General features: G+C 33.1%; 1 long non-coding RNA gene across 3 annotated transcripts in view; it reads right to left on the reverse strand.

Moving 5' to 3' along the window:
• Positions 1–25549, reverse strand: part of LOC131415385 (uncharacterized) — a 382856-nt gene that overhangs the window by 212151 nt on the left and 145156 nt on the right. The window lies entirely within an intron of this gene.

The following is a 25549-nucleotide window of genomic DNA, read 5'->3' on the forward strand; positions in this document are numbered from 1 at the left end:
TGATCTGTTCTTTCTCTCTAGTGTTCTGTCTTTTCCAGAATATTATATACATGCAATCACATAGTATGTAACATTTTGAGACTGGGTTCTCTTAGCCAACATAATGCCTTTGGGATTCACCCATGTTGTTACTTGTATCAATGCCTCATTCTTTTTTTTTTTTTTAGAACAATTTTATTAAGTTTCAAATATCATACAATTCCCTCTTTAACGTGTATAATTCAATGGTTTTCTCTGGACAGGTTTTTGTGTGAACATGAGTTTTCATTTCACTTGGATAAATACCTAAGAGTAGAATCCTGGGTCAGATGGTAAATGCAGGTTAAACTTTATAAGAAACGGCCAAACTCTTTTCCAAAGTGAATACACCATTTTACATTCCCACCAGTAATGTATGAGAATTCCAGTTGCTTCTCATCCTTGTCAACATTTGGTATTGTCAGGGTTTTTTTAAGCCATTCTAAAATTGGTACCACATTGTGGTTTTTATTTGCATTTCCATAATGACAAATGTTTTTGAGCATCTTACCATATGCTCATTTGCCATTTTTATATATTCTTTGGTGAACGTCTTTTCAAGCTTTTTGCCTCATTTCTTTTTTTCTTTTTTTGATGAGGAAGACCGTGCCCATCTTTCTCTATTTTGCATATGGGACTCCGGCACAGCATCACTTTATGAGTGGTGCATAGGTCCGTGCCTGGGATCCTAACCCGTGAACCCTGGGCTGCCAAAGCAGAGTGCATGAACTTAACCACTACACCCCTGGGCCTGCCCTGCCCATTTTTTTTTAATTGAGCTATTTATTTTCTTATTGTTTTATTTTGAAAATAATTTATATATTCTGAATACAATCCTTTGTCTGATATGAGATTTGCAAATGCTTTCATCCAGTCTGTAGGTGGTCTTTTCATTCTTTTAACAAAGCCTTTGGTGGACAAGAATTTGTCTATTTTTAAGTTTGATAAAGTTCAATTTTTCCATTTATTTTCCATGAGTTTTTCTTTCAGTGTCATATAAGAACTATTCATCCCAAGGTCACAAACATTTTCTTGTTTTTGTATAGTTTTATGTTTTATATTTATACATATTATCCATTCTGATCTAGTTTGAGTTTATTTTGTATAAGTTTTGAGTTATAGATTAAGATTCTTTTATTTTTTTTATACGGATTTCTGATTGTCCCAAAACAACAGTCTTGGAAAGTCTTTCCTTCTCCATCGAATTGCCTGTGAATTTGTCAAAAAACAATTAACCACATTTGTGTGGGTCTAATTCTAGACTTTATTCTATTCCATTGATTCATGTGTCTTGTTTTTGCAATGCCACACTGTCTTGATTATAGAAGCTTTATAAAATAAAAATAGGTAGTATGAGTGCTCCTATTTTGTTCTTTTTCAAAAATTATTTAGGCTATTCTAATTCCTTTGCTTTATATAAAAATTTTAGTATCAGCTATCTATATCTGCAAAAAGATTCTTATTATCTTTCTTTTTGTTATCTTCACCTGCACCATCCCTACAGATAACAGAATTTCAAAGTAATGTTTTCTCTTTTTCTTTTAATTATCAGTTATAATATACCAGAAAAGGATAATGTCAACTTTCTCTCTCCCTCACTTAAACTAGATCTAACTACTCTTTCTTTCCTAGACCTAACTACTGTTTTCAATTTTGTGTGCATATTTAGATTATTAATTGCCTATGCATTTACACACAAATGTATGTACCATACATAGTATTTGATGTGTGTGCGTATATATATACATAATCACATATTATTACACACATAGTTGTATAGTGTTCTTCAACTTGCTCTCCACTCTTTCTAACATTTAAATCTGTCTAGATAAATATATGCTTTGATATTGAGCTCTATCAATATGAATACATCCTACCACATGGAGATCAAACCATATGAATATATACATACATACATTATATGCGTGTGTGTATATATGTAGTCTTTCTAAGGATTTTTAATCTCTTCTTTTTTAGTATTCAATACAGAAGATATTCAAAGAGGATATACTGAAGTTTCTATCTTCTGTCCCAGAAAGTAGAGACTGGAAAGATTGACACTCTCACCCTTAATAGCATAATGAAACCAAACTAACTTCAAATTAAGACTTTTTCCAAAACCATTGAAGAATAATCTTTTGTGCACAAAATAAAAGGAAAGGTCCTTCCTGAGGGCACAGAGGAGACTGGAGGACTTCCTCATCTGGAGTAGATGTAGCCTGACCTAGTAAGAAAGTTCTGGCTAACAGATTTGACAACTTTGTGAAGGCACAGTGTGGGCTGGCAGGAGAGTATGAAACCCCTGGGGCACAGAAAGTGGGAGAGTCACATTGTCACACAGGCTCTTTCTCTAGGAACCCCCCTGGGGGCTCAAGGAAAAGATCAGAAAAAGCCCAAAAATGTGGCACAGACATGGGGAAAGAGAACAGCAGTTAGCCTGGAGGAACAAGAAACTCTACTTGGATTATTTTCAATCTCAATCAAAAGTCACCATATGTGGAGGGCAGGGCAACAGGCATTGCTGTGCTTGGGGCATTGGTAAATACTCTTTGCAGTTCAAGAAAGGAAAGAAATAAAAAATCCTTACTCTTGGGAAAGGAAAGTGTTTATGCACTGAGTCCACTAGAAATATTCCTGCTAAAGCAGGCCACATGTTCACAATATCCACTATTGTTTAAAACTCTACTAGATGGATTGATCAAATATATGGATAAAATAAAACAATTATAAACTAATGAGTAGAGAAGGAAGAAATGTAACCAATTGGTGTACAGGAGCCTGCCAATACCTGGCCATACTGATTGGCTAGAGCCAAAGGTTAAATTTTCAAGAATTGCCTGAGCTGATTGTTTGCATGGGTAACATGAAATCACTTGTGGTGGGATTTACATCATGGAATTTGGCAAATCCTACAAATCAAGATTCTGTGTTTTGTTTGTTTTTTTTTCCTGACAGTCAGTTGATGAAAATTTCCCAGCATACCATTGAGTAGAACTATCTCCATTTACAGATAGTATAATAGTATATCTATAAAATCAAAGAAAATAAATGAAAAATATGTACATGAATCAAGTGAGATGGCAAGAAAAATAATTAACCTACAAAAATCAATAACCTTCGGGGCTGGTCCTGTGGCATGGTGGTTAAGCTTGGCATGTTCTGCTTCAGGGCCCAGCTTTATGGGTATGGATCCCAGGCATGGACCTATACCACTCGTCAGCCATGCTGTGGCAGCAACGCACATACAAAATAGAGGAAGGTTGGCACAGATGTTAGCTCAGGGCTAATCTTCCTCAAGCAAAAAAAGAGGAAGATTGGTAACAGATGTCAGCTCAGGATGAATCTTCCTCACCAAAAAAAAAAAAAAAAATCAATAAACTTCATATGTAAGAACAATAATGAACTTAAAAATGTGATGGAAAAAAACTCCAGTTACACTGGAGTTGCACTGACAACAATAAATAAAATACTTAGGAATAATAAAAACTGAAATAAATGAAGTAAAACCTATATTAATAAAACTTCAAAATATTACAGAAAGGTGGAAATGTAGACTTGAATAGAAGAAAGATATGATTTTTCCTTGAATAGATTTTGATTCTCCCTAAGTTAATATCTAAATTTAACAGAAATTTAATAAAAATATCAAAACATTATTGTTTGTATTGGGGTTAGATAAATGAATTCCAAAGTTTAAATCAAAACATAAACCTGGAAGAATATCTAGGAAAACCCTGAAAAAGAAGAGCAATGAAGAGAGACTAACCCTGTTATATACTATTAAGATATATACTAAAAATTCTCTATAATGAAACCAATATGCTCCTGGAACATGAATTGACAGACCAGTGGAACAGAATCAAGAGTCTACAAATAGATTCAAATACATACAAATATTTGGTATATAATAAAGGTAGGATTCCAAATAACTGGGAGAAATATAATATTTTTAAATAACAGTGTTGGGAAAATTCTATAGCCTTTAAAAAAATAATAATAATATCCACAGCTCACACTATACACAAGAATAAACTCCACGTGAATGTACAATTGTTAAAAATAAAATGTATAAATACCAGAAGAAAACATGAGGGAACTGTTTATAACCAGGATGTAGGGAAAGGCCTTCTAATTAAAAATCCAGATTCAATTTTAAAAAATCATGAGTTTAATTACAAATCAATAAAAATAGTTTACACGGAAATAAGACAATGTGAGTAAAGTCAAAAGAAAAAGGACAAACAGAAAATATTTGCAACTTATGTAACAGGTAAAGGGATAATATCTATAATACATAAAGAGATGAAGAATAAGAACATAAGCCCTATAGAATAATGGGTGACAGACATGCATATTCCACTGAAAAAAAGATATAAAAATTACCTTTAAACTCAGGAAAATATGTCACTCGAACTAAGAGAAAGGTACATTAAAACCCATCTTTCATCTGTTGGGTTAGCAAAAATTCAAAAGCTTCACGACATACTCTGTTGATAAGGTTATGAGGAAAGAATCAGGCACTCAAATATTATTGGTAGAAGTACAAAATGGTACAAGTCCTAAGGAGGGAAATTTGTCAATATTTAACCAGTGCAAACTATATTTAGATTTACATATGTATTTGCCATTCGATCCTTCAATCTCACTTCTAGGAATTTACCCTGATTATATAACTTCACAAATACAAAGCAATGTAAGTTCAGTGTTTGGTATTACAAATTATTCCAGACCATAAATGCCCATTGATAGGTGTCCATTTGAATAAACCTTAGTACATCTCATAATGGATACTAAAGAGCTCTAACATAGAATGGGAATGATCTCTATGGTGTGATGTGGAGTGATTTCCAGGTACGTATGAATATATATATAGCATGCTACCTTTTTGTGTAAAAAAGAAAGGGAACTACACCAACAAAAGTTATTTGTAGATAATATTATATATTTGGTCAGTTTTGGAAAAAGAAATGCAAAAAGAATAAAAAGTAGGTATCTATAAGGGGTGGGTAGTAACACAGTGGAAGGGACATGGATAAGAGTGAAATTTTTCTGAATGTACCTTTTTATAAAATTATGACTTTTAAATAATATACCTGTTTTGTATATTTTTTAAATATTACAAAAAGAGTGAAAGAAATTCAAACTTTAAAACTAAATACAAACAGAAACAAATGAACAAAACAGTAAGTCATTTTCATAATATCTCCATACAGATATAAAAATAATTCAATTAATTAGTGAACGTTGTCTTATGACTCTGTTTCCTTTGTGTGATATATATTAAGGACAAAAAAATCTATGAAAAAATCTTGAATTTTACAAAAATGTTTATTCTTGTTGCTGGTACTTAATTGAAAGTTTTGTGAGTACTGGAGAATAGATTAAATGAATAAGTACATTAATGTTATTGGGGACCATGTTCTCACTATGATTGAAAGGAGATAGAAATATGGAAAATGGAAAATGAGGAAGAAATCTGTGCTGGTAGATTTGAATTGGTGATGTAAATACAAACTTATGATTAAAGTGCCTACTAATAGATGCCTACCTCTATTCATTCAAAGAATCTACCATGAGCCCCCTAGCAGCTATATATTCATTTCTAAATGCCATTCTTCACTAGAAGAAACTAGGGCTTCTTGGAGAAATGTCTGCTTCTGTGTAAGGGCTGGAAAAATACCAGAAAGCAAGGAAATGCTCAGAAACTAATTGAGGATATAATAAAAAAGGCAAAAACTTCCTATATTTGTGACATATGAGCATTAAAAGTAACAATGATGGTGATTTTTTACAACACACTAAATGTATTTTTAAAAGCATATATGAGTCCATATGATGTCAAAGAGAGAAAAAGGTAAAAATGAGGAAAAATAAGGAAGGAGAGCTCTAATTTTCAAAAGATTGACAGTCAATAAACGTAAAAGAAATGACAAAATTAGAAAAATCATTGTGCAACATTTACCCTCCTCCCACCCATAAAACAGTTGCTTCAGCCCTGACATATTAATCGATGCTAAAAACCATTTGTTGTTTGGCAAGAGGACTTTAACACAGTCTCAAACTATAACTCTATAGATTCTTTTCAAATTACAAAGAACAATGGTATGATTACTCTGGAGATCTCTGACAAATACCACTATAAAAAAATAATCAATTTACATATCATTGGTAGTAGAAAAAACTGACATTACAGGACTCCTAATGTGATGGAATGGGAAGTACGTAACATCTCTGAGCACTTTATTTTAAAAATGTTTAACCTGGGGCTGGCCGGGGGGCATAGTGATTAAGTTCTTACACTCCGCTGCAGTGGCCCAGAGTTCTCAGGTTCAGATCCCAGGTGTGGACATATGCACCGCTCATCAAGCCATGCTTGGCAGCATCCCACATACAAAGTAGAGAAAGATTGGGACAGACGTTAGCTCAGGGCTAATCTTCCTCAGCAAAAAAAGAGGAAGCTTGGCAACAGATGTTAGCTCAGGCTCGATCTTCCTCACACACAAAAAATAAAAAAATAAATAAATAAATAAAAATGTTTAACCTAAGTGTCAGCATGAAGAAACAATCATTTCAGACAAGCTAAGAATATAGGACATTTTACTAGACAACTGGTCAGAATTCTTCAAAAATAGCAATGCTATGAAAGACAAAAATGATTGGAGTACTGGTAGAGATTAAAGAAATATAAAGAAACTTGATAACCACATACAAATACACAGATTCCAGATCAAAAAGCACCATATAGAGATAAAGGGTAGGTTTTTCAACAATTGAAGAAATATGACTATTCTATATATTAGAATTTGTGAATAATATTAAATGTCTTGCGTATAATAATGTTAGTATGGTTATGCAGAAAATTATACATGTACTTAGGAATAACATAATGAAGTACTTCAAGATGAATGATTTTGTGATTTTTTTTTTTTTTTGGAGGAAGATCAGCCCTGAGCTAACATCCATGCCAATCTCCCTCTTTTTGCTGAGGAAGACTGGCCCTGGGCTAACATCTGTGCCCATCTTCTTCCACTTTGTATGGGATGCCACCACAGCATAGCCTGACAAGTGGTGCATCGGCACGCGCCTGGGATCTGAACCCAGGCCACCAGCAGCAGAGCACATGCACTTAACTGCTACACCACGAGGCCGGCCCCTTGTGATTTATTTTTAAATAAAAGTTCTCATCACAAGAAAAAAATTTGTAACTTTGTGTGGTGATGGATGGTAACTAGACATTGTGGGATTATCTCACAGTGCATACAAATATTGAATCACTATGTTGTACAACTGAAACTAATATAATGTTATATGTCAATTAAATCTCAATTAAAAAGGTCAGCAGGAAGACAGACAGACAGAGGGAGATCACAGAGGTGGTATAACTTTAACGCTTAGTGAATGTAACTAAAATGTGCATAGTTAATAATTGAACTCTTCTTTCAAACTTTTTGTCATTTTGGCATTATTAAAAACAAATGAAATTAAATATTTTAAAATGCAAGTCAATAGCCTTTTCTCAGAAAAAAAAAAAATTGAATGAACAAGTTGAAGAGGCATAACTTATCCCAGGAATAACTGACACAGAATAATTAACAAGTCACATCTTCACAAAATTACTGGATTTCAGGGGTAAAGAAAAGTTCTTTGAGTGTCTTGATAGAAAATAGATAAAGAGAAAACAAAGGCTACTATCAGACAATAATGCTCATCCCTATAAGATAATGGAGTAAAGTCTACAAACTCTGCAGAAAAAAAATAATAACCCAAAGTTTTATGCATAATCAATGAATAGTTCAAATATAAAGGCAAAAAGTAAGCATATTTAGAAATTCAAGAATTCAGACAACATAGTTGCCACAAACCCTTCTGGAAGAAACTACCAGAGGATTAACTTGAATAAGCCAAGAAATAATAGAAACAATGGCAAAAGGAATAGTGCTGAGTACTGAACTCTAGTTAATGTAAAATTAAGACTAAAACAAATGTTGGCATGATGGTTGCACGATATAGTATATATTTTAAGTATCAATAATGTAGAAATTGAAAAATGAATAATAGGAGAGAAAGATGAAAGAAACAGAAAGGTCATATATATAATGTGAGGGTCCAAATATTCAAAATTGATATCAAAATTAAAAATAGATATATTTGAAGATATAAAGAAAACCACAAGAGATAATGTAATCAAATAAAATTGGGTAATGGAGGAGATAGAAGGAATAAAGGATCAAAATCCAAACATTCAAATTTACCATAATAAGCACAAATATACTCAACAATATAAAGAGAACACAGACAACATAATATAAAGAAACAGCACATTTGCACAACAAAAAAATTAATAAAAATAGAATGAAAAAAATACAAAGAGAATTATGATTAAACATTTATTCTGCATCAATAAATATAAATGTTCTAAGCTTAACTATTAAAAGAAAAAGACTTTCAAAATTGATCATAAAGTATTATTCATGTAAGTCATGAATTCAAGAGACTCTGCAAAATTCAGGGCTGTGGAAATGCTAAAAAACAAAAGAATGGGCAAAAGCTCTACTCACAAATGGAAACGAAAGTAGTGAAGAAGTCACTCTACCAGGAAATATAAAATTTAGGTAAAAAATGTTAAAAAGAGATGAAGTATGCTTTACAATGACAAAGAGTACAGAAGACAAATAAGATTGATCAGTTATGATTATGTACATAACAAATAGCATAGTATCTAAATTCATAAAGCAATCAGAGAGAAATAGACAAAACACATTAGATGATTTTAGTTCCTCTCTCTCAGTTCGCAACAGATAGGAAAGAATAAAAATAAGATCAAAATAACTTATTAATGTGGTAGGTATAATTAATTATCTTGAGCAGTGTTTCTTTTTTTTGTGAGGAAGATCAGCCCTGAGCTAACATCGTGCTAATGCTCCGCTTTTTGCTGAGGAAGACTGGCTCTGAGCTAACATCTATTGCGAATCCTGCTCCTTTGTTTTTTCTTCCCTAAAGCCCCAGTAGATAGTTGTACGTCATAGTTGCACATCCTTCTAGTTGCTGTATGTGGGAAGCGACCTCAGCATGGCCGGAGAAGCGGTGCGTTGGTGCACTCCCGGGATACTTGAGCAGTGTTTCTTTAAAATCAGAAAATACAAGTATCAAAAGAACAGTGAAACTGACCCATGTTAAACCACAAAGAAAACTTCAAAAATAGCAATAATACAGAGTTTATTCTATGATCATAACTCAATAAAGCTAGAAGGTAATAACAAACAAAATAACAGCAAAAATAAAAACAAAAAACTATACCATATCAAAATGTTTTTAGAAATATCTTAAAAACTCTTGGAGATAATCAAGAAGTCAAAAATGAATTTCTTAATAGCTAGTAAATAAGAATAATAAACATATTACATAGCAGAATCTACAGGATACAACTAGTGGAAACATATAGCCATGAACGTTTTAACAAAAATTGATTTAAGCACTTATAATGTAAATAAAGTCTTACAAATCCTATTGTATAAGTTATAAATATAAAAAAATTAATGTATACAGAAGGGAGAACTGATCCTATATTAAAGCACAAATTAATGAATTAGAAAACAGAAAGGGAATAGCACTTTGGTGCTTTGGAAGACATGATATGCACCTCTCTACAGGGTTGCTATTGGTGTATTGCGCAGCTATTCATTTCTTGTATGAGGCTGTGTGATGCTAAATGAAGAACATTTCGCATTGCTGGCCTTGGGGAGTAAATATCACCCCTCTCAGTTACTATGGCAATCAAGAAGCTCTCCACATTTTCAATGTTTTCTGAAGGAGAGACTTCCCCTGGATAAATGTTTTGTTGAAATAATAAAGATCAGAGAGAGAGAAAGCTAATACATTAGCAAAATAAATGTAAATTTAGGGAAAGAATCCGAGACACAGATACAAAGATAGGAAAATTAATCTTTGTGTTACTTTGAGTTTGCCCGGAAGCAGATCCTCAGAAACGAATTTTGGTGCAAGTAGTTTATTTGGGAGGCTCACAGCATTTGGTGGCAAAGAGGAAAAGCAAAGAGAAAACAGTTCTTAAAGGATTGTCATCAAGACAGATATCGCCACAGGGAAGTGACTAGAGCTTAATCTGGAAAATAGTTTAAACCACAAGCCTCAGATTTACCTTACACATGGGGTGAGGGAACTGGAATATATACACATCAGCTTCTGCCAATCATTGTTTGAGGCATCTCCCTGCATCAATATTAATTAATTCCTAGGCCTTCCCAGGCTGCCTTCCACAGCTTAGACAAAGCTTCATACAAAGGGAGGCAGATGCTGACTGGAGAGTGTTAAGGGATACAGGCAGGGCACTGACTGTGGCTGCTCAATGGACTGCTTTGCTCAAATCTGTGTGAGAATGTGCAAAAAATGGATTATTTTCAGGACAAACATAAAATTATTAAAGCTGAAGCCAGATCAATCAAAACAGACCAATTGCCATAGAAGTAAAAGAGAAAACAACCAAGTGATTTACTACCCCCATTACCAACTCCTACACTTGAAAACAAAACAAAACAAAACAGAAAAATAGACCCAAGCTTCAGAAAAAGAATTTAACCAAATCTTTAAGAGATAAATAACGCCAACGTGATTTAAAAAGAGGGCAGAGGAAAAGCAAAGACTCAAAAAAGCTTCTGTGTAAAGCAAAAGAAAATAGCAAATGAAAACATACTGTGTTCCTGGTAAATATACTCAACTTCCTAAACATGCCAATTCTCCTTAAGTAAACTATAAATTTAACTTAATCCCAATAAAAAAAATAGAAGGTCAATTATCAGGAAACTAGATGAAAATAAAAGAAAAGTAATGCATAAAATTTTAAAACATTAATAGCCGGGAAAAAATCTGAAAGTAGAGAATAATGATTTGTGACTCTCTCGTGTAATATTAAAACATCTTATAATTAAAATCACTTGGTATTAGCAGAATAGACAGCCAAAGAGATTTGAACACCTGGAAATGTACAGACAATCATACACACACGTATATTCATATACACTTACACACATATATATAAACATACATATACATAACATATAGACAGAAGGACATAACCATGAACATATACGTAATTATAATTGTGTGCTGGTAAATGTTTAACAACAGGTTCACAGAGGAGGAAAAATGCTTGATTTTAGCGTTTGCCAATTCATGTGATGTAAATACTCCCACTATGGTAAATTCCAAGTTATGAACATGATGTTACCAAACATAGAACTGGAAAGAGATGTGCAGTAGCATATCATTATATAGTATTTCTATCATACATATCTACAGATGCAAATAACCCCGAGTATAAATAACAACAAAATAATTAAAAATAAATGTTTTTAATATTTATTACTTTTGTTTTTACTTTAATTTTTTGTTTAATTACTTGTTTAATTTTATGCTGATATTTAATTTTTACTAATCACTGTGTTTGACAACTGACTTCATAAATCTCACAAATTTAACAATTTGCTTTTGGAAACCAGTACAAGCAAGCTCCAGTATATCATGACATATGTAGAAATTTAGAATGGGTTGATTTTGAAAATAAAATGAGCTATTATATGGAAAGTGCTGAGGGTAAGGACTAGCCCATCGTAAGTATTCTTAAGTACTAGCTTTTACATTAGCATTTGGTATATGGTAAAGATGTCATTTCAAGTTAATAGGAAAATGGATAATTCAGTGTATGGTTCAGAGACAGCTGATTAGTCACTGGAAAAAATAATAAGTTCAATTTTTATTTCAAGTTAACACCAAAATAAAGACGAAATGGATTAAAATTTAAATGTAAGAACAGAAAAGTACTAGAATACCATAATAGCTTTTTGAATGCATTCTTGGCATGTGGAAGGACTTTTGAAATACTCTCTCTCAAGAAGCCATAAGAAAATATTGATAAAATCCAGTTACATAAAAATCTAAATTTTGTGATAAACCATAAATACAGTAAAATAATAAAATAAACTATAAAAATATTTGCAGCTCATTGCAAAATAGGAATTAATTTCCTTAACAGATGAATAACTTTTAACATATAAAGTGATTTCTTAAAAATCAATAAGTAAAAAAACCAAGAAACCGATAACAAAAATGGGCAAAGGAAACAGTTCAAATTCACATTAAAACAATGAGATGCTATTTATAACCTACCCTGTTGGAAAAGAGCAAAATGCTTTATTACTCAAAGTGTTGATGAGATTATCAGACAATGGGCATTCTTATAAATTATTTGTTGAGTATAAATTGGTACATTCTTTATGACATGCAATTTGACAACATTTAACCAAATTTAAAAAAAGAAAACGTGCAAACTGTTTGACCTAACAATTGCAGTTCTATTTATTTATCCTACTGATATCTTCACACATGAATAAAATATAATTTATATAACAATTTCCTCTGCACCTTGTTGATCATGGCAAAATATTAGAATCAACTTAACTATTACATTCACATAATAGAATTCTATGTACTTATTAAGGATGAAGCATCTCCCCACATATTGTATAGAAATATCTACAAGATTTATTGCTCAACATAATAATCAAAGTTCCAGATAGTGTACATAACTTGCTACCATTTGTGTAACATATATGTTTATGTATATATACCTTTATATGCACAAACTGTCTATGACCATACACATGTGAAACTGGTAATAGTGATTAAACTAGATGACATGAGAAAAGGATGGGAGAAAGACTTAATTTTCTTTATATTATACAGCTTTTTTCATCTTTTGAATTTGATATTGTGTTTATGTATTAACTATTGAAAAGCAAGTAAAATAATTTTTGAAATAGGTGGGAAACTCCCTCAGATTCATAAAAAATAAAAAACAAAAAACAAAAGTAAATTAATTAAAAGGAAGAAAAAGGAGCGGTTATTTCAGATATTTTCAGAAGTATCTGTATATTGCTTTGTAAATGCATTGAACATCTCTTGAAATAAGAATTTTGCTTGAGAATTCAAGATCTTTTAACATCTTTATGGGTAACAATATTCTCATTATTGTTGAGGATCAAATACAATGATGGTGGTGTCCTAATATTCAGAAGGCATAATTTACTTTGGGAATAGCTCAACTTTTTTCTATGGAATTCTCTATGCAAATCTTATATGAGCAGAACTGGTTTAAACGGAACATTATTGAGAGGAAAGGAAAAGACTTGATTGTCTCCACAATCTTCTTACTGTGTGATGCAATATTTTATAGCATAGATCAAATATTTAGAAGTTTAAATTCAGAGAATAAAATTATTTCAAGACTCCATAATTAGTGGTTAATAGGAAGGAACACGCATCTGGTGAATTGATTGAATGTAAATGCCCCCCTCCTCCAAGATGTAAAAGTTATAGTTGTCTCTATTTTAGCACCCAAGCAGTTATATTCGGAGCTAACATAATTCCCAGATGTGAAGAAAAATTCTCAAAGGTAGTTATTGATATTTATAACATTAATAATACTATTTGATTCTCTTCCTATGCTCATTTTTCTCTATTTTCATAAATGAATTTTGAAAATACCATCTGATTTTCTCAGGCTCCATTCTATCAAAACAACACATTACTTTGTGGAGTTAATGCAAAGCAACAGTTCCAACAGATGAATAGGAAAAGTCCGACAAATGGGAATGGACAAGCTGGTTTAAGCAAAAATAAGAATTGTCCCAATCTCATTTTTATCCTGATGAATCTTAATTAGGCTTATGGTAAGCTGCATTAGTGTTAATAAGGATTAATGTCATAGTGATACGCAGAGTATACAAATCAATAAACGCTGCCGTATCAATATATGAACAAACAGCCATTTTGGTTCTGAGCAGTGAACTCACAATACAGTTAAATATTTGAAATGTAGATTTGAAAAACCTTGAGAAGCAGGGGGAGTCATACTTGCACTAAAGAGCAGTGCAGTGAAACTTCACAGATAAATGTAAACTTGAAATGATTTACAAACTTGCCCACAGGAGTTATTGCACAACTCGGCCACAGTTTGGAGTCTTGTTCTCAGGCATTTCAGGAGAAAAATGATGATTTATCAATCAATCTAGTGAGTTTTTATTGATTATTACTATGGATTAGGTATTGATTTGTGTCTCCTTCTGAGGGGGTACAACAGTCACTTGAGCTTATGGTATTGTTAAGGAGAAAAAATAAATAAAAGAGAACAGGAAACATATAGTCATCAGTTAGGATTAATTTTGCATTCAAGGGAAAAAAAGGAGGAAAAAATTAATGGCTTAAACAGGAGAGAGATTTCTTTTAGAAAGAAAGCAGTCCAGTGGCCAGCCCGGTGCTGCAGCGTTTAAATGCATGCCCTTGGCTTCGGCGGCCCAGGGTTCACAGGTTCGGATCCCAGGCGCACACCTATGCACTGCTTGTCAGGCCATGCTGTGGCGGCGTCCCATATAAAGTAGAGGAAGATGGGCACGGACGTTAGCCCAGGACCGGTTTTCCTCAGCAAAAAAGAGGAGGATTGACATCAGATGTTAGTTCAGGGCTGATCTTGTCACCAAAAAAAAAAAAAAAAAAAACGGAAAGCAATCTGGAGACTATGAGTTCCATGTGGTGGAAAGAACCCGAGAGCCTTCCATTTCTCTGCTCGACCATCCCTTTGATGTGGCCTCCTACTTCATGGTCTGGGATGGGTCCTGTTCCAGACCGTAGGTGGTGGGAGGGAACAGAAGGGTGTGCTGCTTTGTTTTGATGAGGCTCCTTGAAGTCACATACACCATTTCTACTCAAAACTCCTTGAACCACACATAGTCATGTTGTCAGGTAAAGTTTCAAAGAGGCTGAGAAATGTAATTTTCACCTGGTTGACAGCGTAAATGGATAAAAATGGAAGATTTTATTCCTAAGGAACAAGAGGAGAATGCATACCAGGAAACAACTGGCAGCTCTATGTGTATTCATCACTTTTTCCACTGATGTCCGTTTTCTGTTGCAGGGTCCAGTTCAGAATACCACATAGCAAATAACTGTCCTGTCTCTTTAGTCTCCTTGAATCAGTGACGGTTTCTCTGTATTTCCTTCTTTGTCATAAATTTAACACTTTTGAAGAATATTGGCCAGGTATTTTTTTGAATGTTCTTCAGTTGGTCTTTGTCTGATGTTTTCCCTTGATTAGACTGGGGCTGTGGATTTTTGTGAAATATACTGAGAAGTTAGGTGCCCTTCTAGTTGCGCCATATTAGGGAATACGTGATATCAAAATGGATTATTCCTGGTGATGTTAATCTTGACTGCTCAGCTGTAGTGGTATCTGCCAGATTGCTCCACTGTGAAGTTACTATTTTTCGCTTTCCATACTCTATTCTTTGCAAGTGAGACACTAAGCCCAGCCCACAATGAAGGGAGAGAAATTAAGCTCCACCTCCTGGAGGGAAGAATATCAAAGAATTTGTGAACATATGTTAAAACCACTTCAGTTATTAATGCATATTATGGGAAATCACATTAAGGATACGCAAATTCTCTCTCGCTCCTTCTCAAGTTTCACATACTAATTTTAGCTTTCATCAGTCAATCTTGCCTGAAGTAATTATTACTGTGATGTTCTAATGGTGTTTTCTATTTCTCTCATTCTTTCTACATTTATTTATCCAAATTCTTCAGGGAAAACGAATGTCACATAATTATTTAATTTTTATTTAATTATTAATGATAAATATTATTCAACCGTCAATTTATATAATATATATGTTCATGTATAGTTCAGTTGTAATCCAAAACTTTCTGTATTTATTTTGTTGCTCAAATTTTTGTTGTTTTACCCATTGGAAGTTCTTTCCGATTGACTCCTGTGTCCTTTTGTTATAAACTCTCATATTTCATTTGCATTTCCCTTACTTCTGGAACTACTAGATGTTCCAGAATGATCTGGTATTTTTTTCTGCCTCAGCTCTGGAAATGATATTTGGGGAACGGTATTTGGAAACCAAGATCTGAGCACCAGATGTACTCAGATCCAGTGACTTGGGTGTCACCACTTCTAGTCTCTCTCAGTGGACAAAGATAGGACATATATGTATGCCTACAAATACATATATTCACATCTTAACCCAGCAATACAGGGCTCAGTATAGTCTTCTATCCCTGCTTATTTGTAGTTTTTTTTCTTTTATAATTTTATTTATTTATTTATTTTTTCCCCCAAAGCCCCAGTAGATAGTTGTATGTCATAGCTGCACATCCTTCTAGTTGCTGCCTGTGGGACCCGGCCTCAGCATGGCCGGACAAGCGGTGCGTCAGTGTGCGCCCGGGATGCCAACGTGGGCCGCCAGCAGCAGACCGCACACACTTAACCGCTAAGCCACTGGGCCAGCCCTGTAGTTTTTTTCTTGACGCTGAGAAAACTGGCTCCTGTTGTCAGCAAATTGATTATTTATTTGTTCAACCATAGTATACAGGTAAAGTAATATCAGAATTACTAACCTATTCTTCTGTGAAAAACAAATTTACTAGAGTACAGTGTATTTCTACACTTATTTTTTCACTTAGCCTTACAGTATCCAGTCAAAACACTGCTTACCAAACTTATTAAGTTCAGCTCCTTTTTATTCCATCCCTTCAGTAAAGTAATGCCCCATACATTTGCAATCCAAGTTACATTTATTTGTCACAGTTCATATTCTATTCTAGGATTCTCCAACAATCTGATGATTTGTTTTTTATTTGCATATAGTAAACCTCACTGTTTGTGGTGTACAATTGTAAGAGTTTTGACAAATGCATAGAGTATGTACCACTACCACAGTATCAAACAAAACTCTTCCATCATCCTAAAATCCCCTTTATGGCCCAATTGTAGGCCACCCCTACCCTTACCCCAACCCGAGAACCATGGATCTGTGGTCCATCCCTAAAGTTTTGCCATTTTCAGAATGTTATATAAATGGAATCACACAATATGTAGTCTTTTGTGTCTGGCTTCATTCACTTAGAAAAATGCATTTATGATTCGTCTGTTTTTGTATGAATCAGTAGTTTGTTCTGTTTTATTGCTGAGTAGCATTCCATTGTACAGGTGTACCACACCTCGTGTACACATTCTGTCTGTTGAAGCACATTTCCCATTTGGAGAATCATAAACGAAGCTACTGTAAACATTTCCAAACATGTTTGAACTTAAGTTTTCATTTTTCCATGGGAAACACCTAGAAGAGGTTGAAGTGGGTTATATGGCAATCATATGTTTAATTTTACAAGAAACGGCCAAATTGATTTTGAAGGTAGCTGTACCATTTTGTCTTCCTATCAGCAATGAATGAAAGTTTCTGTTATTCCATGCTCGCCAGCATTTGGTATTGACAGAGTATTTAGTATGAACAATACTCACAGGAATGTAGTGGTATCTCATTGTAGTTTGAATTTGCATATTTCTAATAACTAATGACGTTGAGCAATTTTACATGCTTAGTTTTCATTTATATATATTCTGTTGAAAAGTCTGTTCAAATTTTTTGCCTATTTTTTTGTAAATTGGGTTGTTTCCTTATTCTTGAATTATAAGAGTTTTGTATACAAGTCCATTATCAGATACATGATTTACAGTTGTATGTCACTTGATTTTCATTTTCCTAGCAGTGTCTTTAACAGAGCAAATTTTTTTTATTCCTATAAATTTCAATGTATATATATATTTTTCCTTTTATGGATCCTGCTTCTGATGTTATACCTAAAAATTCATCACCAAACCTAATTTCACAAAGTTTTTACTATGCTTATTCTGAATGTTTTACATTTGGAGCTATGACCCATTTTAAGTTAATTATGTATAAGTTGAGACATATGTGTCAAAGTTCTTTTTTTCTTTTTTTTTTTGGCTTATAGATATCTAATTGCAATGGCTAAGACTTCCAGTAGGATGTCTCATATGAGTTGTGACAGAAGGCACATTCTTGCTGTGTTCCCCATACCAGGAGAAGTTGTTTGTAGAGGTTTTTTTAGTTTTCTGAGATGTTTTATCGTAAATATATGTTGAACTTACTTATATGCTTTTTCCACATCTAGCAAGATGTTCATTTGGTTTTCTTTACTTATCCTATTACTATGGTGAATTTTATTATTTGATTTCTGAATATTGATCCAGTCTTGCACTATTGCAAGGAGACTTATTCATAATATATTATCTTTTCATATAGTACTGGATTCAATTTGCTAAAATTTGTTGATGATCTTTGGGTATGTATCCATGAAGCAGATCAGCCCTTGTTTTCTATTCTGGTAATGTCTTTGCCAGGATTTTGTATCAGAGGAATGCTGGCCTCAAATAATGAGTATAGAGAGATTCTCTCTTCAGTTTTCTGGAAGAGTTCATTTAGAATTGGTACTGCAGTAGTACCCCCTTATCCACGGGGAATATGTTCCAAGACTCCCAGTGGATGCTTGAAACTGCAGATAGTACCAAACTCTATATATACTATGTTCTTTTCTTATAAAAACAGACCTATGATAAAGTTTAATTTATAAATTAAGCATAGTAAGAGATTAACAACTAATAATAAATAGAACAATTATAACAATACACTGTATAAAAGTTATATGAATGTGGTCTCTCTCTCAAAGTATCTTATTGTACTGTTCTTACCCTTCTTATGATGATGTGAGATGATATAGTACCTGTGTGATGAGATGAAGCGAGGTGAATGATGTAGGTATTGTGATGTGGCATCTCAGGCAGGGCAGAGTGGCACAGCATGATATTTCATCACGCTACTCAGAACAGTGCCAAATGTAATACTTATGAATTATTTATTTCTGGAATTTTTAGTTTAAAATTTTGGACCCTGCTTGACCTCAGGTAACTGAAGCTGTGTAAAGTGAAACTGCAGATAAGGTTGGACTGTATTTCTTCCTTAAATATTTGGAAGAAATCATCAGAAACCATCTGGATCTTTTCATTTGTTTTTGAATATTTTTAGCTATAAATTCAATATCTTTAATAGACCTATATTATGCAGGTTAGTTATTTCTTCTTGTGTGAGATTTGACAGTTTGCATCTTTCAAAAAGTAGCTCATTTGATCTAAATTGTCAAATTTATGTTCATAAAGTTATGGCAGTATTCTGTCATTATCCTTTTAATGTTTGTGGGATCAGTAATGATGTTTCCTCTTTCTTTCCTGATATTGGTAATCTATATGTTCTCTCATTTTTTCTGATCAAACTGGCAACAGATTTCGTAATTCTTATGATCTTACAAAAAATAAGCTTTTGGATGTCTTAAATTTTCTTTATTGATTTTCTCCTTTCTATTTTGTTGATTTCTGTTCCAATTTGTATGCTTTCCTTCTTTTTGCTTCATCTGTTTGCTTTGCTTTACATTCTCTAGTCTCTTAAGGGGAAAGTATAGGCTGCTGATTTTAGATCTTTCTTTCTTTTTAATATAAGTATTTAATTTTAACAACAGCTTAAATTTTACTCTTGCACCTTTGATGTTAATATGTTTTTCATTGTTTTTGATATTTTATCACTCTAATATCTTCCATCTTTCAATGTTTCTTTTGCTAAGTCAGCTATAAATCTTTCTGCTATACTTTTGACGGTTTTCTCTGTCTTTGTTTAGTATTTTCCCTTTTTTGGATTTCATCAGTTTTACTATGTATATTTATCCTATTTATTTCTCTTGGGATTTGTAGTACTTCTTTAATTCATGACTTGAAGCTGTTTTGTTTTTGAAAATTCTCAGCTATTTTCTCTTCAAAGATTGCTTGTGCTCTCTCTTTTTTCCTTCTCATACTTAAATTAAATATGTATTAGATCTTTACATTGTATATCTTATGCTGTGTTATAGTATTTTTATTTTTTTGATCTCTGTGATTTATTTTGGATATTTATAGGTGACCAATTTTCCACTTCACTAATTCTCTCTTCTATTGCATCTAATGTCCTACTAATCCCATCATTTTGTTCCTACTTTTAGTTTTAGTTAGATTTTTTCAGTTTTAGAATATCCATTTTGATCTTTTCTGTAGTCTCAATTTCTCTGATGAGTTCTGGCTTTAGGCTTTTATTTTCTTGCATATAGTAAGCATGATTGTCTAAAAGTCATTTCTAATAATTCCATCGTTTAGATAACTGTGAATTTCTCTTTTGTTGTCTCTTATTTCTCCTGGATTTGATAATTTTATTTTATCTCCTCTCACACTTGATTATTTTTGACTGACAGACATTATTTATGAAAAATTTTGAGATAATTTCAAGTGTAATATAATAATATCTTCCTCTACACATCTTGAGAGCATTTACATTTTAATTTTTTTTGTCTTGGAGTTGGATAAGGAATTTTGCAGTGCTGGTTATCCTGAATAAAATCAAAGACATTTTTCTAGCCTGGATTTCAATTCCTAAGAGAGATTATTTCTGCTCCTCTCCTGCCAGACATCATGAAATCTTGTTGAAACTGCTTTTCTTTCAGCAATCAACTATTCTTTGGGCCTGGTCAGGCTGACTGCAACCACTACGGGACCCCTACCTCTGCTAATTGACCATCAAGCCCCTCATACTCGTGATTTCTACTGCCTATAGACATGAAATCTGTTGGCTTTGTTCCTGTCGTTATTATTCTTACTCTTTGGAAATGCCTTCAAGTGTCTAGGCTATTCCCTTTAACCAAATCCTGTCTGCTTAGTTTCTGTCCTTCTGATACTTTACTTTCCATCCATTTTGTCTTGTTTCTACACATCATCCTTTCTCTGCTAAAATGCTTTTTGCCTTTTCCAGCATATAGGGGGAGCCTATAGCATGTATTTAGCATGTTGTCTTGCAACTGGACTCATGAATCTATGCTGTTCTCCTATGCATAGCTTTATTCATTCCACATTGTTATAATCAAATTGCACATAAAATCCTGCACCTTCTTGTTTATTATAAAATTGTGCCATTGGGCATATCATATTGTTTTGTAGCAAATATTTGTAAAATGTCTGCTGGGTATTCAATTTAGGGGCTTACCTTAATTAATCTGACAAGTTCTTAATATATTAGTTGACAATTTCATCTTCCAGAAAAGAAAGAAAATGATAGAGGAACTATGGCTCTAGCCCTAATTCTGCATAATATGGAGGGATAAGTTGGTAAAGTGGAAATGACAGGAACCTTGGGAAAAAGTGATTATGACATCTTTTAGAGCCTGATAGCCAGGGAAGAAATATAGATTTACCTTAGACTTACAAAGGCAAATTGCACATTGTTCAAATACATGGCAGGCAGTTTTACATTTCTTTAATTAAGAAAAAAAAAAGAGTAACAAAATTCTCATGAACAGATTTATGACTGCTCTATTAAATAGTTCAGGAGACCTAATTTTAAAATGATACTGATAAGAAGAATGAATTGGGAGTGGCCTATGAGGACAAGGCAGTTCCACTGGCAAAAAGATGTTTTTAAGGAACAGGTGTTCTACAAGGCAATCAGAAAAGCAACAAGATAATTTTATAAGAAGGTAGCACACATCAGAAAGATATGTGCTGATATATGTCTGAATGTTGTCTGAAATGTGCACTGAATGATGCTGAGAAAGATTAAACTCAAAATGAGATAAAGTTTGGGATAAAAATTCTTGGGTCTTCAAAATTTAATCTTAGACATATATTCAGAACAAGCACATTTTAAAAAATGATCAGCAATCAAAAAGACACATTAAAGTGTTAAACCTATCAGAAAAATATATATAAATTTAATTGCATAAGGATGAGATAATCACTTCATTGATTTTTTTTCTAAACAGAACTTTTAAATCACTTTTTTAAGCATAAACTTTATCTATTTTGATTTCTATCCTTGATTGTTTGGGCTTTTTATTTTTCATCTGAATTAAGTTGTTTTTTTTTTTATGGTCCACTATATTTATTGAGAGATGACACATTTACCCCAGGTAGATGTTAATCTATATTTGATTATTCACGAATTATGAATGTTGGTTAAGTTCTTCTTTTGAAAATTTCTTTTATCGGAAAGCTCAGTGCTGAGAGTTAGTGTGCCCCCTTATAGGGCAGGGGTGATTTCCCTCTGCTTGATAGTTCTAATCTAATAGAGCTTTGATACTCGTCTATGGTTCCTCTTAGCATTTTCTATTCCTTTCCATTCTCACCTCCTGCTAATACAACGAATGCTGAGATTTTTAAGGGGCTGTATCTTTATGACTATAACAATGTTTTTGTGGTATCACAAAATTCTATTTGGTCACATTCCTGAGACGTGCTCACAGTGTGGCACCGAAGACAAAATAGATGCATTTGGCTTTTCATTGTATTAGAGAAAGTGAAATGTGCAGAAACCTATTCTATAGCTTTGGTTGACTGGGTTCTCATTATTTAGGATTACTCCAAGAGATGCTTTGCTATTTGTTAGGTGATCTGGCCAGGGGTTAGTTGAGATATCTCTATGAGTAGAATCTTTATCCACTCTTCAACCACATTATGGACATCCATAATGGGAAAGGCAAACTGAAGAAAAGGTCTATTTCATCAATGGTTCCTGCTCATAAACTGTGAAACAAAAAGTCTCCTCCGATGTCATCTTTTACTAAAATTTTTTTCTTGGAACTTCCATAAGTCAAGAATTTGAAGAAAGGCAAGTCAGGCTTCACACATGACAGGATTCTTTCTCTTTTGCTTGATTAAAATGAGAGTAAGAGAGAAACCTGAGGAGTATTTTTAATACATTTTCCCCTGACACTGCATAAATCTAGGAACATTTATATGCTAATCAAATCAAAATAGGAATTATTAGTGACTAGAGAGCCCCAACATGGCTGTTATTTTTCCATCAACATACGATAACAGCTCTGACACTGAATTAAGGAGCTGAATATTATATAAGCCCCAAAAGGTTATAATACATGACAGGTTTAAGCAATATTAAAACCTAGAAACCCTGCCCCACCTACTACATATTTATTTGGTATTACAAATTGTAAATATTTAAAAATACACAAAGATACAGTGTGGGTAAATTCTTAATGTTTGATGAAATTATTCATGATATACAAAGAGTCGAATAACTCAACAAATACCATGAAGGTTAATGCATGCGAATGCCTCTGAAGAGTCCAGCAATGAGAATAACACACTGTGTCCTTTCCTAGGTTGATCATGAAATGGAATTAAAGTAACCTGATTTTCATGGTTAAGGGATATCTCTGGGGATAAAAGGAAGCAACTTTCACTGAAGACCTACTAGCAGCTAATCAAGATCCAATGTCAGGTCTCCATCTCACGGGCTGGAATCCATTGATTCCTTGTACTGTTCTCATTTTAACACCTTTTAAAGATATAAACCTGGTCCCTGTTAAAAATATATATATATTTAGCTTGTCTTTTGGGAGTTTATCTTATCACCTCTTAAGAGGTCAGCTGCTGTTTGGGAAGAGCTATGATATGTAATCTCAGATGAGCAAATAATGAGAAATTCAGGAAAAGGGCAACAAAAGAAGCTGGTATAGTGGGCCCAGTGGGGACATTTTTATGTTGATTTCCAGCGTTTCTGGTGTTCTTATTTATAACAATCACAGATCATAATATAGCAGGTCTAAATTTACACTTCCCATTTTTAATGCTGCAATGCCCACACAAGAAAAACCTTGTCTGCAGTGAATGGGTAAGCAGAATTTCCTTGGCAGACTCAATTTGCATCGACTTTCAAAATGCCATTTTCAAGTTTCTAACTTCAGTAGCAATAGCAGAATTGCTCTGATGTTTACAGAGCCTTAAGGAACTGAGACAGACAAGACAAATGTGAATAAGGTTTCACCTAATGCCCTTTGAAAAGTCCAGTATTTATAACACAAGATGAAAATTATTGGAAAAAGTATCTGTTGATAATAGAATGTTTCAACCATCCCTGGATACCTTAATTGCTAAAGTTTTCATCTTTTCAGTATCTCTCCATCTATCTATCTATCCATCTGTATCTTCTACATACATAGTAGAATTCTTATTTTTTACTGAAAAAGAAAACTAGATATTTATGTGAAACTCCACTTTACTTCTAGAATTAAAACAATTGTGTTGGATTTGCATGTATTGTCATGTTTTCTAAGAAGATATACCCCTTCTTATAATTCTTCAATTAGGTGTTTGCTGTTTTTCAGCATAATAAAATCCATATCTTTGCTCTCAAAAGAAACATTATTGATTAGCAAAATTTTTCACTTAATTAAAGGAATAATTTAATTTTTGAATGTCAATCAGACAGGAATTACTTAGATTTCATTAAAATGGGTAAGATTGTATAAATCTTTTGAGACACAGTTTTCTTGTTAAAAGGAAGACAGAGACTCGATTTTAAATAACTGATTTGATTGGTTTGGCAAAAATTATCTGTCATTTCCTGAAGAAACAATAAAATACCACATCACTTAGATTTCATTTAATCTCTATATTTTTGAGGTGGATTAGTGGGTGTTCAATTCAGATTTAATAATTATTTGATTACTAGTACTTGTGTAGATATAAATGGAAGGACCTATGGCCATACCATTTGATGACTTCTTCAGCTGCCTATGTAACCTATGAACAAATAAATAGATGCAAATAAATATATACTTTGTTAGGGTTTGGTCCTAAGGTCCAGACAAATCTGAGTTTGAATTTACTTGCAGAAATTATCAACTACAAAGAACCCAATTCACTTAATCAGTCACAACCTTGGGTTTTTGAAGTACAAAGTAAAGGTAACAATACTACTTAACTTACAAGGTTGTATTAACCAAATTACTAGTCAATACAGGCCTGGTTTCTAATAGTCATGCAATAAATGGTAGGCAACTATCTGCGCTAATACTTTGGTAATAGTCAATACCTCTATTGACCAATGGATTTTGAAAATTATTCATACTGCTTGCTGATTCAGCAATAGGAACTTGGTCCCACAAATGCCAAGTAGAATGGAGTAGCCAATCATAAAGACCATTTTTAAAAATCCCCAAACTTTTCCTAAATGCTGAAAATTAGAGCCAAAATCATTCTGTATATTTAGATGAACACTCAGGATAAAATATTTTAAATGGTGTAAAGAATAATTTTGTCACATCATAAACCTTGTCTGTAGTGTCCCCCACTCTACTTGATTACCTAGAAGAATCTGAGGTACAGAGTAAGTACTGAAAACTATTTGTAGTATAAATTAATTGAACAGAGAATTTTTATTCAAGAGCTACTCAACCAAGGATATATTCTGTTTATACTTAATATTCAGAATATGAATCAGAAAGAGATTAAAGTCCCAATCCTTTGTAGGGCTCATACATAAACAAGGAGAATGATTAAAAACTTCCAGTGGGGCCAGCAACACCTATTAGATAAATTTCTGAAAAGTTAGCCAGCGTTCAAAGTTCTTCACAATTTATCTTTTACTAAATTTTTAATCCTTGTTCCTACCATTGTACCAAATCCACTGCATATTATTTTATCAGACCAACATTCATTCCCTCTGTGACTTTTAGTCATATTTTACTTAATGCAGAACACTCTTCTTAATTCACATATATAGAA

The sequence above is a fragment of the Diceros bicornis genome, chromosome 16 (genome assembly GCF_020826845.1).
Source record: "Diceros bicornis minor isolate mBicDic1 chromosome 16, mDicBic1.mat.cur, whole genome shotgun sequence".
Classification (NCBI taxonomy): Eukaryota; Metazoa; Chordata; class Mammalia; order Perissodactyla; family Rhinocerotidae; genus Diceros; species Diceros bicornis.